Source organism: Acinonyx jubatus, chromosome C2, assembly GCF_027475565.1.
Source record: "Acinonyx jubatus isolate Ajub_Pintada_27869175 chromosome C2, VMU_Ajub_asm_v1.0, whole genome shotgun sequence".
Taxonomy (NCBI): Eukaryota; Metazoa; Chordata; class Mammalia; order Carnivora; family Felidae; genus Acinonyx; species Acinonyx jubatus.
Window position 1 is genome coordinate 154,821,072 of NC_069384.1, and position 17,206 is coordinate 154,838,277.

A 17,206-nucleotide genomic window follows, 5' to 3' on the forward strand; every position below is an offset into this window, starting at 1 on the left:
ACTGGCATAAAAGCAAATGTGATAATAAATGAAACCTGAAACTTCCAGGAAGAGCTGTTCTGTACGTTTATGTAAACACTAACACATTCCCTCGCAAGCACTTTGAAGAGACTCGAGGTGTAGGACATGGCTTGAAAATCAGAAACTAACCCTTTTAACTTGAACTTAAAGCTTTGCCATAAGCAATTCAGCATATTCCCCAGAACGCTCCTTGGTTGTAACCCGAGAGAATGTTGAGCCTGCTGCGTGAAAACGGGTCAAGCCATGATTTTACCCTGCCTTTTTTTTGGGGTCTAATTCCTCTTTGTGTTTTTTCTGATGGTTCTTTTCTTTCCTGAGACTTTTTAGAAGAGCTCTTACAGGGGAGTCTGGGTGGCTCAGTCGGTTGAGTGTCCGACTTCAGCTCAGGTCATGATCACAGCTCGTGAGTTCAAGCCCCGCATCGGGCTCTGTGCTGACCACTCGGAGCCTGGAGCCTGCTTCTGCTTCTGTGTCTCCCTCTCTCTCTGCCCCTAACTCACTCGCATTCTGTCTCTGTCTCTCTCAAAAATAAATAAACATTAAAAAAAAGGAAAGAAAGAAAGAAAGAAGAGCTTTTACAAGATGGCCTCCGTAAAGCCTCGCTCCTGCCCCAGCAAAGGTAACCTCACAGCTCCCCTTCCCCGCTAGCGTCCCCCAGTCTGGAGGTTTCCTCTTCACTTCCAAGAGGCCATTGGAAAGCACTTGAGGCCTGGATTCCAATCCCAGGCTTGTCCCTGACTGACTGTGTGGCTTCGGCTGGTCCTTCATCTCCAAGAGGTGGCACCAGACTCAAGTGAGCTCCCTGCTGACTTGGCCCCTCCCTCGCCCCCGAAGTAAATGGGACATGAACTTGACAGGAGGACTTCCTGCAAGATGTCCTCTCCTTCCCACAACAGGCTGTTTCTATGTGTCCACGTATCACGGGAAGCACTTCTTTTCCCGGGAGGTCACCAAAGACGTCGTTTTCACTCTCAAGTGAACTCTAGTGTAACCTGGCCCCTCAGGAGGGACTGGTAGGTTCTGGCCACCTCTCCCTCTTGAGGGCCTACCTCTCCCTCTTGAGGTGTGGGGCCATCATCACCGAGGTGCGGGAAGCTTTGCCTCTAACGTGGTGGCTTCAGTGGTTCTTCCACACTGCAGTGTCCCCCCCTCAACTCATCCACCGACCACGCTTTCACAGCACTCCTGTGGCTGCCACCGTTCTGTTCTCACTTCAGCCTCAGGGAGCCACCGGCATGGTCTGGTAATGGACTCTCAGCTTGTGTCATCTTTGTCACCAAGTGAAACCTCTAAGGGCTCTGCTCTGTACCCCGGTCTTGTGACCCTCCCCTTCTAGGAGTCACCTGAAGTCCTTCAAACAGCAGGCAGGATGGACCTCCCCCACTGCGGAGGAGCTCTGGTCCCACTCCTCCACACCTGCTGGGGGGCCCAGAAGGATCCAGAGACATGGCCGGGTAGGGCAGGGCGAAAAGCAGAGAGCCTTTCCTGCAGTTAAGGAACACCACCAGCCAAGGTCTGCCTGGCTCCACACCGAGAGAACACGCATGGTTTGTAGAGGACCTTGTGACACTGCTTTTGAATGCCACGGTGGCCTGGGAACTAGCAACAGCCATGTCTCCCCTCAGCGCCCATCCTCAGAGGGTCAACCCGACAGATGGGGCAGGTGGTCCCGACGCAGGAGCTCCTCGGCAGTTCTAAAGCACACGATGGACAGCGGGGCTCAGCAAGCACTACTCTCAGGGCCATACCCACCGAGGCTCGCTCAGCCGGGTCACGGTCAGGCTGGATGTCAGTCTACACTACAGCACCTGAGTGCTTTGAATCCGCATGGTGAAAGTCGAGGCTCCCCACCTGCCAACTCATGCTTAGCCTAGCACCTCCTATTTCTATTTCTGTATGATCTCCAGACTGTGGTGACCTCACTGTGACTATCCTGTCCCCTTTCATCATCCTAACTCCTCTCTGGGGCACTGTGACCAATGGCCAGAGCAAGTCCATTGAAAGTCTTGTGTAAAAACAAACCAGTGATGATTTTTACATGCTCTGTGAGAGGCCCCCAGTTGTGAGAAAGCCTGGGCTCATCTCACGGCGCTTTAGTACGTGCATACGTGGGTCTAAATGTATGATACATATTCATACGCGTTGCTCTAGCGGTATGTTGAGGGCCAACATAACTGGTGGACAGGGTCCATTAGAGGGAACGAAACGCAGCCTTTGGTAGCTATTAAAGCAAAATGTATGTAAAGAAATAAACATTTTTGGGGCATCTGGGCGGCTCAGTCAGTTGAGCGTTCAGCTTCGGCTCAGGTCAGGATCTCGCGGCTGGTGAGTTCAAGCTCCGCGTCGGGCTCCGTGCTGACAGCTCAGAGCCAGGAGCCTGTTTCAGATTCTGTGTCTCCCTCCCTCTCTGCCCTTTGCCTTCTCACACTCTGTCAATCTGTCTCTCAAAAATAAACATTAAAAATGAAAAAGAAAAGAAATCAACATTAAAAAAAAGAAATCAACATTTTTTCTTCACCTGCTTTGTTTCCAAGTCCGGCACCAGTCTCCAGGCTGAGTGTGGAAGAGTAGGGAAGACACCTTGTTGTTGAAAAGCTCACAGTCTAAGGCTTGAAGTCTGGGTCTGAAAGAACAAGCTTTTCCTTCTTTGTTGCTTTGTGAGAATCCTCAATCTGCAGAAGTGAGAGCATGCTTCTTAGATTTGGGGGGACTCAGTAGTGGAGACAGAAGCTACATCCTGGTCTCAGTCCCAAGAGATTGAGTTGTTGTGGTACCCAGAATCTGCATTTCTTACGTAAATACCCCAGAAAGTTGCGATGCAGGTGAGCTGCAGAGCATAGTTTAGGGGCGTCTGGGTGGCCCAATCGGTTAAATGTCCAACTCTTGGTTTCAGCTCAGGTCATGGTTTGTGGGATGGAGCCCTGTGTCGGGCTCTGTGCTGACAGTGTGGAGCCTGCTTGGGGTTTTCTCTTTCTCTCTCTCTCTCTCTCTGCTCCTCCCCTGCTCATGCACACACACACTCTCTCAAAATACACATTAAAAAAAATAAAAAATTTAGTACTATACATTGAACCAAAACTATAAATGAATTTAACCAAGGCTCTTTAATTGAACAGTGTAGGGGCGCCTTGGTGGCTCAGTCGGTTAAGCGGCCGACTTGGGCTCAGGTCATGATCTCGCGGTCCGTGAGTTCGAGCCCCGCGTCGGGCTCTGTGCTGACAGCTCGGAGCCTGGAGCCTGTTTCGGATTCTGTGTCTCCCTCTCTCTCTGACCCTCCCCCGTTCATGCTCTGTCTCTCTCTGTCTCAAAAATAAATAAACGTTAAAAAAAATAGAGAAAAAATAATTGAACAGTGTATAAGTCATTCCATAAACATTGACGTAAAGGTCTTAAAAGATTCCTTGGGGAGAGTCCTTAGTTGATGTCCTTTTGTCTTCCAGAAACAGAATAAAGCTCTCACATCACAGTTATTTCCTAGAAACAGTGAAAAATGTAAAACAAACAAAAACTACCACCACCCTCACCAGACTCGTGCCCGACGTGCAGACACACCCCACTTTCACCTCCTTTGCTTTCACACGGGGTGAAGTATTTTCCTGAGGGTCTTTGACTGTCGATTCAGAGATATTTCCTGGCAGAATCAGCAGAACGCATGAGATATCGGCAAACCCAGCAAGCATCGCTCTAGACAAAGTAGCAAAATCTGGGGCCCTCTAGGCCTGTGGTTCTTTCTGGGTCCCAGCAGTTCCTCCTTCACCCCTGTGTTTCCACGGGGGGGGGGTGGCGCTGATAATGTGATCAGTAACCAATGGACAAGTCAGAGATGCTTGCAAGAATTTTATACGCATAACGTCTAGGAAAGCGACAACATCTGACGTCGTATCAATCCCAGATCTGCTCAGGATCCAGTCAACCAATCCACTCTATGAGATGTTGAAAAGCAGCTCTTTGCCTTAAGAAAACTACTTGCAAAAAAAAAAAAAGTGTCTGAGAGGAAGATTGCCTAATCTTTAGCTTTTGGTAAATTATATTCTTTTCCCTTATGTGACAGAAACAGAGCCCCCCCCCCTTTTTTTAATATTTGTTTATTTTGAGAAAGAGAGAGAGTGAGAGAGCCCTCGAGAGTGGGAGAGGGGCAGAGAGAGAGACAGAATCCGAGCAGGCTCCAGCTGTCAGCACAGAGCTCAACGTGGGGCTTGAACTCAAGAACCGTGAGATGACCCGAGTTGAAATCAAGAGTCGATGCTTAACCAACAGGGCCACCCAGGTGCCCTTGACTCTTCCAGTTTTAAGGGCGTGTCTAATCCCATGGGGCCACCTGGACAATCCAGGAGATTCGCCCCGCCTCAGGGTCCTTACCATAAGCACATTGGCAAAGTCACTTTTGCTCTGTGATGGAACATATTCACAGCTTCCAGGGGCTGGTACGGGGACCTTCTAGGAAGGGGTGGTGTTTTTCTGCCTCTACCACCACACTATTTGCTGAGGTGCCAGCTACTAATATTGGAACTAAAAAATATCTTTTCTGATTTCAACAGTGAAGTTAAGACACTACCTCAAGGCACAATCTGGAACAGCAAAGCAGAACAAAGGTAAATCAGGGGCAGCTGGGTGGCTCAGTCAGTTAAGTGCGTCGGTCTCTTTTTCTTTTTTAATTTTTTTAACGTTTATTTATTTTTGAGAGGCAGATAGATCATGAGCAGGGGAGGGGCAGAGAGAGAGGGAGACACAGAATCCGAAGCAGGCTCCAGGCTCTGAGCCGTCAGCACAGAGCCTGATGCGGGGCTCGAACCCAGGAACCGTGAGATCATGACCTGAGCCGAAGTCGGACGCTCAACCGACTGAGCCACCCAGGCGCCCTGTAGTGTGTCCAACTCTTGATTTCAGCTCAGGTCATGATCTCATGGTTCATGAGACCGTGCTGACAGCAAGGAGCCTGCTTGGGATTCTCTCTCTCCCTCTCTGTCTCTGCCCCTCCTCTGCTCGTGCTCTCCTCTCTCAAAATAAGTCAATAAACTTTTTTTTTTTTAAAGGCAAATTAGAACCGTACAAGTGCTCCTTGGATGACCATCAAATTGCCCAAGTACCAGGCTCTGCAGAGTAATTGTTTTGCTTTGTTTTCCAGATGTGGCTTTTTTCCCTCCAAGGGCCGACTTGGCAGAAATCTCATCCTAGGGGAAGTGCACAGTGGTGGCGGAAGGGAAGGCGGTGACAGAGGTGGGGTGCTTGGGACCCCGCTAACCTCCTGCTGGGAAGTCTCAGCTGGGTCTCAACGGGGCAGAGGCGCAGACGCGATGGTTTCCTTTGGACCTGCCCTCGCCTGAACTCGGGATGCTTGTGCGCCTCCCCCAGAGGCCACGCGGGGGCGCCCCGGTACTGCCCTGGGAAGTCGCCTCGCAAAGAAGCAAAGTGTGGGAGGATCTTGAGGGGCAGGTGTCAGCCCCGAGCGTCCAGGGGTTCCCGACTCTTGGCCACACCTCTGCCGGGTTGGCAGCAGGCGGGCGCGGCCCAGGCCTTGTTCCTCAGAGCTATCTTGCTCGGTCTCCTCTAAACCTGGTTCTGGCCAGAAAGAGATGTGCCCATGCTTCTCCGGAGGATGGGGGAGGACTGGCCTGCCGTGTGTGTGTGTGTGTGTGTGTGTGTGTGTGTGTGTGTGTGTGTGTATGTGTGTGTGTATGGATGTGTGTGTGTTGGGGATGAAGGGGACCTAGCGTGTGTGTGTGTATGTGTATATGGCTGGCCTGGGTGTGTGTGTGGAGGGGGGCTGGCTGGTGTGTGTGTGTGTGTGTGTGTGTGTGTGTGTGTGTGGTTGGGGTGGCTGGCCTGGGTAAGCGGGGGTGGGCGGGCTGGCCCAGTCGTGATCAGGCTGGAGAGGATGAGGAGGCTGGGGGGCAGGAGGAAGAGGACCACGGGCTGAACAATAGGTGGGGGTGGGGCAGGAGGCAGGGTGTGGGCTGGAGGAGCGGGGTGACCCTAGATGCCAGGGGTGTGAGTCAGGCAGCACAAGGGTGTAGTTCTCCATAGAATCCCGGGGCTGTGCAAGTACCAGAGTTGCTGCTCGAACTTTATTAGGACGAGTGCTGTGGGGGCTGGGAGGCTGGGGAAGAGCCGTGGGGAGGCCAGCGACCCAGTGCGTGCAGCGGAAGGGTGTGAAGCTGTCCTGGGCAGAAGTCAGAGCTCCCACACGTACACCAGGGCATGTTTCTCAGTTTGGGGCTCACCTGATGGACAGCGCAGCCGGGGCGCAGCGGCCAAGGGCCCCGGGCCCCGGGGGCCCCACACAGGCCAGGCTGGGCCACTGACAGCCTGCAGCATCCAAAGGCAGAGATTCGGGTGGAGGTGAAACAAGAAGGGAATTTACTTCAGCGAGGTCGATGCCAGGAAGACGCGGACTGGGGTTTCAAAGACTGTCTCCAAGGTGCCGAAAATGCTTCCAGGCTTCTATAAGGACAACGTGGGACCGAGGCGGGTGGGCACGTGCAGGTGCCCAGGGGAGGTCAGGCTGTCCTCGTCGTGGGTGGGATCTTGCTAGCGCGGGACGGTCCTTCTTGCTTGAGGGGGGTACTTGCGGCTTCCGGCAGGGGATGCTGGGCCAGCAGAGTCTTCTGCCTGAGCTAAGAGAGAAGGTGGAAAGAATGTAACCAATTGGAAAGTACAGCCTGAGGTCAAAGTGGAGGGAGTTGAAGTCGACTTTTGACGAGAGACGCGCGGGTCCTTGCTGCTCCTCCCGGCGGGCGTGTGGGATGCGGCTGTACAAGCTGCTGCAGGGTGGGGGTGTGGGGGGATCCGCTTCCCCAGCAAGGGGTGGTAAGAAGCCAATTCCATCTTTAGGCTAGTGTAGACGAGGTGTTACCGAATACTTACGCAAGGCAAGCAGCTTTTCGCAAAAAATAAAATCTAAGTGCCGGGATTCCGACTTCTGGGCTATTTCCATTCTGCAGTTTGGGCTGGGTTGGGAAAGAGCTGGCTTCGGCCACTGAACTGAGACACCCTCGGGGGGGGGGGGGGATCACGTGCTACATCTCACAGCACGAGGAGAGCAGACAGCGAGACCCCCAACTCACACACGGGATCTAGCCCAGTTTTTGCTGTGTAGCAGGTAAGGTACACGAACTTTGTAGTCTGATCTGATACCGAGAACAAAGGCAAAAGAAATGTAGCAAAAATGAAATCTCCTTGCAACTTGCAGGCCATTGACAAGTACTGGAGGCAGGCAGAGTGAGCCTGCCTTAATGTTAATTCTTTGCTTAGTGGCAACGAGCAACCCTAGCTTGACAGGGGCCTGACCTCCACGGTCCTGTAAGTCTTCTTTAACGGATGAAAATCCCTTCGGAAACTTCCTTTATCTCAACACCCTCCTCCCTCCACAAGATACACGTTAGCGATCACCTTTCAACATATAGCCCACTGATACACATCGGAAGGGTCTCATGACTAATATTCTACTACACAGTACTGAATAACCTTATCTTAACAGCAATTAGCCCCTCAAGGTCCTGGAAGCCTTGCTTCTAAATTCCTTGGAGACTTAGCTCTCCCTCCCCTCCCCCCACAACTAAAAAGTATGTAATCAGTCACCCCTCATAATCCCCGTTACAGCGTTTCCCACCCAGAGTCCTGTCCCTACGCTTTAATAAAAGCACCTTTTTTGCACCGAACATCTCAAGAATTCTTTCTGTTTTTAAATAAAGTTTTAAATATTTTTACTTTTACACAGAGAGAGAGAGAGCATGAGTGGGGGAGAGAAGCAGAGGGAGAGAGAGAGAATCTTAAACAGGTTCCATGCTCAGCGCAGAGCCTGAGGTGGGGCTTGATCCCATGACCTGATCCAAAGTCAAGAGTCAGTCGTTGAACTGAGTGAGCCACCCAGGCGCTCCTCAAGAATTCTTCCTTGACCATTTGCTCCTGGACCGCAAACATCCCATCACGATCCTGTGAGTGGAGGCCTCTCTTGGTCTGTTTTGGAGCAGCACAGCGAGGTGCCTAGGAGAGGACTCGGGCCTCCTTGCCTCTCCCTCAGTGCTCGGATGACAGCCCGGGGATTTGGCAAAGCTTCTGTCCTTCCCTCCATCCCCAGGGAGAAGTTAGTCTGGGCCCAGTGTTAGCCAGGGACACCCCACAAAAGCTCAGAAAAAGCGGAGTCTTCCCCTCAGGCCACTTGGCAGTCCTGTCCGTCCTTCCCTTGGGGGGCCCTTGAAAGAAACATCAAGGCTGACATGCTCTCACGGGGGCATGTCGAGCGGCGAAGGGCGGGCTTTCACCGCAGACCCCACAGGAACTTCCATCCACCCAGCTCCTGGGCAAGGGAGAGGGCGCCTCTGCTCTCCTTTTGCTCCAGAGGCAAGCAAAAACTGTCCTTAGGGGGCTCCTGGGTGGCTCAGTCGGTTGAGTGGGCTGACTGTCCCACTTTAGCTCAGGTCACCATCTCACCACTCATGAATTCAAGCCCCACATGGGCCCTCTGCTGTCGGCGCGGAGCCTGCTTTGGGTCCTCCGTCTCCCTCTCTCTCTGCCCCTCCCTTGCTTGTGCTCTCTCTCTCTCTCTCTCTCTCAAAAATGAATAAGCATTAAACAAAAACCTGTCACCAGAACTGGTGCGGTGCTTCTCAAATACAAGCGTTAAGTGTTTTCTTTACTGCAGGGTTTTGTAACGGAACCAATGTGAGTTCCCTCCTTGGTGAGTCAGAAGCCGCACCAGGTTGAGTTGTCACAAAGAAAAGTTCAGTTGTAGCAAATAAGGAGATAATGGGGAGTGGCTTCCAAAGCCAGGACTCCCAGAGCAGGGGTGAGTGGGCTCCTTTCATTTAGGGTTAAGATGCATATTTAGATAAGGAAGCCCTGTCATCATATGTAGGGTAGGTAGAAGTTGTCCATGTGCCTTAAGGAAACATGTCTACACAGACATTGTTTGTTATGTCAATGAGGCCGAGGCTCCTTCTGGGGTGGAGATTTTAGTATTATAATGAGTTAAGGTAGTCATCGGTCATTCTAGAGGTCACTCCAGGGCCCATCTGCACAAGGAGGAGTCAGGGGTTAAGTTCAAACTGGTCTGGGTGGTCTGGGCCGGCTGAAGGTCATGTCAGGGCTGGCTGGAGGTCACATGGGGCAGTCGCTATTGCTTGAGGGTGGTTTCACTTTCCTTAAAAAAAAATTTTTTTTTAATGTTTACTTTTTGAGAGAGAGAGAGAGAGAGAGCACAAGCAGGGGAGGGGCAAGAGAGAGAGGGAGACACAGAATCCAAAGCAGGCTCCGGGCTGTCAGCACAGAGCCTGACGTGGGGCTCGAACCCACAAACCATGAGATCGTGACCTGAGCCGAAGTCTGGCGCTTAACCAACTGAGCCACCCAGATGCCCCGGTTTCACTCTCTATTTGCCCGAGTAAAGCGATAAACCAGAAAGAAGAGGTTGAGGAAGAGTGTGGGACAAAGGTCAGTGGGTACATGCTGGAGGGCTGTAAGGTCAGGTGTTAGGAGCCAGCTGGCGAGTTGCATTCTGGTTTTCGCTATTTTCTGTACTCTGTAAAAGCCTCTAATCAGAATCTAAATTTTCTTTAATTTTTATTTTATTTTTTAAGAAACAGAGAGGGTCAGGGGCGCCTGGGTGGCGCAGTCGGTTAAGCGTCCGACTTCAGCCAGGTCACGATCTCGCGGTCCGTGAGTTCGAGCCCCGCGTCAGGCTCTGGGCTGATGGCTCAGAGCCTGGAGCCTGTTTCCGATTCTGTGTCTCCCTCTCTCTGCCCCTCCCCCGTTCATGCTGTCTCTCTCTGTCCCAAAAATAAATAAAAACGTTGAAAAAAATAATGTAAGAAACAGAGAGGGTCAGAGCGTGAACGGCAGAGGGGCAGGGAAAGAGGGAGACACAGAATCCGAAGCAGGCTCCATCCAGGCTCCGAGCTGTCAGCACAGAGCCTGACGCGGGGCTCAAACCTATGAGCCGTGAGATCATGACCTGAGCCGAAGTCGGACGCTCAACCGACTGCCCCACCCAAGGGCCCCGTCTATTCAGAACCTAGATGAACACTTTCCAACTTAGATTTTAACACCGTTACAGGGTAACAGCACCTGGGTTTGCCCTCCTGCCTGAAGACACAAAACAACAAAACCAGACTAAATACGTGAAACACAGATCTTCAAGATATCAGACATCAGAGGACAGCGATCCCTGAGGGGCGGGAAACAGTTGAGTCCGTCAATTGCTCTAATTTACTGCCTTGAACGATTTCCGAGCATCGCAGGGTGGAGGAAACTGAAGACGAGCCCAGAAGGCCTGTCGAGTTGAGGACACTGAGCTGGGAGTTCAGGGAGGCCAAGGTCGCCAAGGTCCTGAGAGGAAAGAGCTGAGGAAAGCCAGTCAGAAAGATCCGTCTGGGGGCCTGCCCAGTGTTCAGAACCGTCCCGATCAGCACCTCCAAGTGAGGCAAGTACTCAGTTGGGGGGGAAATCATTACAGGGAACAGAGCCAGGCACCACACGGAGCCGGGAATGGCCCTCTTTCCCAGCAGAGAAACGAAAGGGAGAAAACTCCTCATAACCCCGGGGGGTGTGGGTGGAGCACTTAGGAAGGTCTTGCGTCAGTAGCGGGAACAAATCAGCCCTCGACCGAGCACTGATCTGGACCACTTAAATCATAAAAGCAAGACCAGAAATGATCAAACCGTTTCCAAAGAATTTAAGCGCATCCCAGAACAAAGCTCAAAATTCATAGGAAATTTATATAAAAAGAACAACATTTACATAAGAATAACCAGCAACCAACATAATCAACTTCAGCACGTCTGGTATCCCATCAAAGATTTTGAGGTGCGCGAAGAGCCTGGGAAATGACTCTTAGTGAGATCGGTCAATCACTGAAAAATGACCCAGAGGGGACGAAGATGCTAGAGCCACCGGAGGAGGACATTCCGACATTTGCTATCACCGTCTGTAGTCCATAGATTTAAAACGTTAAATAGATAAATGGAAAACATAAAAAAGATCCCATCTAACTCTAAGAGATGAAAACGGGGACGTTTGGAAGGAAATGCCCTGCAAAAGGACGGACAGCAGCTTGAAAATGCAGAAGAAAGACATTTGAGGGGCGCCTGGGTGGCTCAGTCGGTTGAGCCTCCGACTTCGGCTCAGGTCATGATCTTACGGCTCGTGAGTTCGGGCCCCGCGTCGGGCTCTGTGCCTCCCTCGCTCTCTGCCCCAACCCACTCGCGTTCTGTCTCTGTCTCTCTCAAAAATAAACAAACATTAAAAAAGGAACAATAACCTTTGATAGGACTTGTATTGAGTCAGCAGATACCTCTGAGAGATAGTGCCCCCTTCCCCGCGTGAAATCCCCCAATCCGTGAGCACAGGACGCCTTTCGGCTTCTGTGGGCCTTCTTTAACTGCTCACAGCCATGTTGGGTAGTTTTCCGTGGGGAAGGAGAGAGGGAGGGAGAGAGAGGAGGAGGGAGAGAGAGGAGGAGGGGAGGGAGAGACAGGGGGAGGGACAGAGTGGGGGAGGGAAGGGAGAGAGGAGCCAGGACGAGGACCCAAAGGACTGCAGTCTCCAGGGTGGTGTGAGCCCACCCCCCTCAGATCACTCTGATGTGGCAGCTGCAAATCGGGGGAGAGTCAGTCCCCATTTGGACCTGCTGTCTCAACAGTCCCAGATTTCTCCCAAACCAGGGCACCCAGGTGACTCTCGCTGGAGGAGTCACCAGAGGGCAGCCCTGTGTTACCCTGATTAGGCCGTGTGGGATCCTCTAGCTGTGCCTTCAGGGAGACCGTGCTAGGGTTTGAGATTAGGCGTCCCCTGCGTCCTCGAGAGATATCTTCTGTTACTTGGCATCTGCAAACCCTAGCCGTCTTCCAGATAGTTGGTGACCCTGGATCGTGAAGTCCCCGTATGCTCAGTACGCAGTCTTTCAGCAGGCCTTGGGCAGCAGGAACCTTCCAGGTCTAGGGAACCTGGGCATGGCGCCAAAGGACTGCAGAGGTTCCAGGGTGGTTGGCGCCCACCCCCCCAATACCTACTCTGAGACAGCAGCTGAAATTGGTGACAGTCCCCAATTGAATCTGCTGCCTAATCTGCATGCAGGCATCTTCTGTATCGAGGTTCACAAATGTCTCTTCTTGGAAGAGACATGCCTCTTCTTCCAGCTCTGCCTTCAGGGTAATATGCCCATTTGCGTTGGGTGGGGCTTGGAATCCAAGAGACGCCTTGTCCTCCGAAATGCCCACTCCTGTGACCTTGTCTTTCCCGTTTCATGACTTTATCGAGGTGCCTGGCTACCTGACCTGAGAAGCTGGCCTGTGTGCACATGCACATTATCAGCTCTGATTGGCAGCCTGGCCCTGGAGGGCAATTGCAGGGAGAGGGCGGGTCACAGTGGCAAACTATTTGGAGCACCTGGCACGGCCTATTTCCAAGACTTAACGTGGCCAAAGAGGACACCGTCTTAAAAGGCAGACTTAGAACGCTTTGTGGAGTGTGGGCTCCCTGTACCCGACGCCCATTCAAGTGGTTGGGGTCCAGTTGGACCCGTGCAGATTTGTAGCGCACCCTGCAGCCCCGGGCCAACGGACAGCGTGCTGACCGCACACGCGTGGCCACTGCAAGTGTAGGTAACCAGGGACACAAGAAAGGGAAAGTGGCCAAAGAGGAACAGTCGCAGGGGCAGGTTTTGAGGGAGAGCTGGCATCGGCTGAATTCCGAGCCTTAACCTACACAAATGCACCTATTTCCCTGGAAGGCAGACCCGGGAGGCCGCATGACGTGCTTAGGGTCCTCTCCCAGAAGAGGTACGTGGGAGGCTTGACTGCTGGAGTCCAGGGTTCCACAGAGGCAGCCGGTCAGGATGGAGACAGAAAGTCCCCAGTTAAAAATGGAGCCTCAGAGGGACGCCTGGGTGGTTCAGTCAGTTGAGCCTCCGACTCTTGCTTTTGGCTCAGGTCACGATCCTAGGGTTGCGGGATCAAGCCCCGCATCAGGCTCCACACTGGAGCCTGCTTGGGATTCTGTTTCTCTCTCCCCCTGCCCCTCTCACCCACTCGCACATGCTGACTCTCTAACGTAAAAATAAAAAATAAAAGATAACATAAAATGGAACCTCAGAAAGATTTCAGAGTGTGGGCTCTCTATAATACCCTGAGGTGCTTTTAGAGTTTCACCTGAGCTCCATAGGCCTGGAGTGCCCCCTCCCCACCCTGCTCCCAGCAGCCCAAGTCCAGCTCCCAGAGTATGGGCCGCACACGACAGGGCCACTCTCACCTCTACCTGTGGAAAAGAACAAATTAAAAGGTGAGTCCAAAAGCCGTACCCCCATAGGACAGAGCAGCATTTTTTACCGTCTTTGCAGGCACCAGAAACACAGAATTGACTTGGTATGAGCAGCTGAGGAAGTAAGTGAAGCTAACACCCGTGCAGACAGCCAAAGCAGGCCTACACCAGTGTAAACAGCCCCGGTCAAAATAGCCCAAAGAGACTTACACTACCACTCTTCAAAACATAAGATAAACGATAGAAACGATAAACATAGAAACCCAGCTAGAAACCCCAGAAATTATATAAGTGGTAGAGAAATGGAAGCAACCAACATTTTAGAGTAAATAGACTCAGAGAAAATCAACCCACATATAGACCCACTAATCCCTTTACTGTAAATACTAACCCCTTTATAAAGCCTAATCCAAAAACCCCCACAAAACCCCTGAAACCTAATCCCATTAACAGAAAAGCCACCGACAGACAAAGGAGGCATTCACCCATGTTACGCTGGCCGTATCGACAGAAACCCCATTTACAAATAAAACCCCGTATACCACCAGATTGTTAGATACAGGCTTCCAATTAACAATGATACAAAGATATTCTACTAATTTAGAGATCTTTAACAATAAAAAGGACTAACTGAAGGATTTGAATAAAACTTCACCCTCAAGGACGTGGGCCATAGATTCCTAACAATTGATGACAGTTCACCCATGAAAGCTTAATGCCTTAAATGCCTTAGAAGTCCTGATTTAGGAAACATTCTTGGAATGGATGTAATTGGACATACTCAAAGGAAACATTCAGAAACTCCTAAAGGAATTTATTATCGTGCCTAAGTACTTCACCATGTAATTACCCACTACGGCCTATTAAAAAGCCAGATGGGTCCTATAGATTTACAGTAAATTATAGGAACTTAAACACACTCCCAAAATTGAGGGAACACCCCCAGATCCAGGCCTGTCATGAACAATATCACCGCTGGATCTGGAACTTACTACAGAGAGATAGACTTATCTGGCATGTTCTTTGCTATTTCACTTCACCGGGAGAGGGAACCCATGACTGCGTTCCCGTGGGAGGGTGACAATACCAGGTTACTAGGTCACCACAAGGACAGCTGAACAGTCTGGTAACAGCCCCCAACCTAACACAAGACTTTCAGGCCTTGGATGAAAACGGCACACACACGAACCATTATTTCCTATACGGATGACATCCTTATTTCTGGTGATTACTTGGAACACAGACCAGGATCAAAATTGAGTCTGTTGAATTCCTTACACTCACAGGATGGACAATCAGCCCAAGTAAGGGCCGAGGACTCCACACGACAGTAAAATTTCTAGGTGTAATTTGGTCCCCTGGAGGCAGAAAAATACCAGACCCAATAATGAATAAAACAGATTGCATACCAAGTTCCAGTACAGAAGAAACTCAGAAAAGGATAGCAGTATTTGGATATTAGAAACTGCACATACCACATGTGGGGTTCATATTAAGACATATTTATGAAATAACTAGGAGGAGTAGAGAATTTAGATGGACAGAGACTCAAGGGCTGCCTCTATTTGAAAAATACTGCCTGAGATTGAAATACATTGGTACCAGCCAATAAGGACTCTCGATATAAATTAGAGTAATTATACTCACCAAGGTTTGCAACATGCTCACCATGGACTAAAACACCACAGGACCCCAAAGTTTTACCCAGATGCATTTTGGACTAGGAAGTTTCCATGGCTGAGAACAGATATCAAGTAATTGAAAGCTTCATCAGGGCACCCTCTGAGGCCCTATCAAATACAGAGCCACTAACAGGAAATAAACCAATTGTCTAACAGCTTATTCTGAAGTGGGTAAGGCAGACCCCTGACAAGCACAGGGGAGCTACTCTTGACCATGAAGTCCTAGCATGGAAACGGAATGGGTGGGTGGGTAATACGGAAGGAGGGTCAACCTTCCGCATGAAGTGAGAAAATCTCATCTATGCCAATAGAGGACTTGCCAGAATTTCTGAGGGAAGAGCCTATCCAAGCTGGAGCAGTTGGGCGACGGGGGCCACCCTGGACCATGGCACTCAACAACGCATGGTTTACAGAGGATCGGGGTCGGTGACACCATCCAGAGTAGCTGGCAGACTATGGCCTTGAGGACTAACAGAATCAGTCTTAGAAGAATCAGTACAATATGCTGAACCATGAAACAAGTGATGGAAAAATCTGTGGAGGAAAATCAGAATGAGGTATATTTTTTCTCAGATTCATGGTGGTGGCTAATGGGACAGATCTTTCGTTGGGAACATGGGGGAAGCGGAGATGACTGCAAAATAGGAAGTAAGAACATATGGGGTAAGGACATATGGCAGAAAATAGCACTGGTTGCCACCTCCATATTCATCATATGTGTCCTTGCACGTCAGAAAGACAACATTGAAGTAACCAAATTTAATAACCAGGTAGGTAAACTCACTAAGAAAACTAAAGAGGTAAAGATTCCTTAAAATTGGGGTGTTTGGGTGGCTCAGTCGGTTAAGCGTCCGGCTCTTGATCTCAGCTCAGGTCATGATATTGCGGTTCTGGGTTGTGAGTTCAAGCCCCACGCTGGGGCTCTGGGCTGACGGCGAAGAGCCTGCTTGGGATTCTGTTTCTCCTTCTTTCTGCCCCTCTTCCTCTTGTGCTCTGTCTTTCTCTCAAAATAAATAAACATTAAAAAAAAGATTCCTTAAATTTAACTTTAAAAACACAATGATTCATGGATAGGGAGGAAACCAATTCCAAAAAAAAGCAAAACAAAGGGGGTGCCTGGGTGGTTCAGTCTGTTGAGTGTCCAACTTTGGCTCATGTTATGATCTCGCAGTTTGTGGGTTCAAGCCCCGCGTTGGGCTCTGTGCTGACGGCTCAGATCCTGGAGCCTGCTTCGGATTCTGTGTCTCCCTCTCTGCTCCTTGCCCGCTTGTGCTCTCTCTCAAATACAAATGAATAGACTTAAAAAAAAGAAAAACCAGACATAAACAAGAACAATGGAACATAAAACCCGAACACACAGATATGCCATGCATGATAGGATCATGGCATGGGCACGTCACCAAACATGTTGCAGTCACACATGGCATGAGAACATGTTTGGGGAAAAGAAGCATGCATGTACCTAACCAACACCTCCAATTTCAAATGAAGAAATGTGAGAATTGTGAAATGTGAAAGCATCAATGAATATTCCAGATAAGGTCAAAGCTGACAGACCCTTCCAAATTGTACAAATGGATATTATATGGCCATTGCCTGTATCAGAGAATACATTACATGCCTGTACCATTGTAGACACATGATTAGGAAGGGGATTCCCCTTTCCTTGTAGGAAAGATGGTAAAAAAAAAAATATTCACCATCAGAGAATTAGAAGTCTGGATTGCTTGCTATGGCATCCAAACCATCATAAAATCCAATCAGGGCACCCACTTCAGAGGAAAGTTAATGTAAGAATGGGCTAAGACACAACACGGAACTTCCACTTATCCTAGAACAAACCTCAGATCAACTGAAAGCTATGCTGACTGGCTCAAGCAAAAGCTTAGGTTGCTCACTAACAACCTAGGCATAAAAGCTGGAACGAAGACAATCTTGGAGGTGGCAAGATCTCTGAACCACAGATACAGGAAGGATGAAAAACTTCCATTGACTTAATACTGCAGGCACCCACAGAGACAAGAACTAGCACTACCCACACCCCAACATCTAAATGAAAGGGAAAAGTATTAATTAGAAAACAATGATGTACGTATAGTTTTGGGGAAACTACAGCACGTGCCACTAGTAAATCCTACAGGGTGACTGGAGAAACGGCACATTGCACCAAAGTAAAGAAAATGATATGCCGCTTCGATACGAATTTCGGGCATAAACAACACCATCTTTTACCGTACCAACTCTAGATGCCT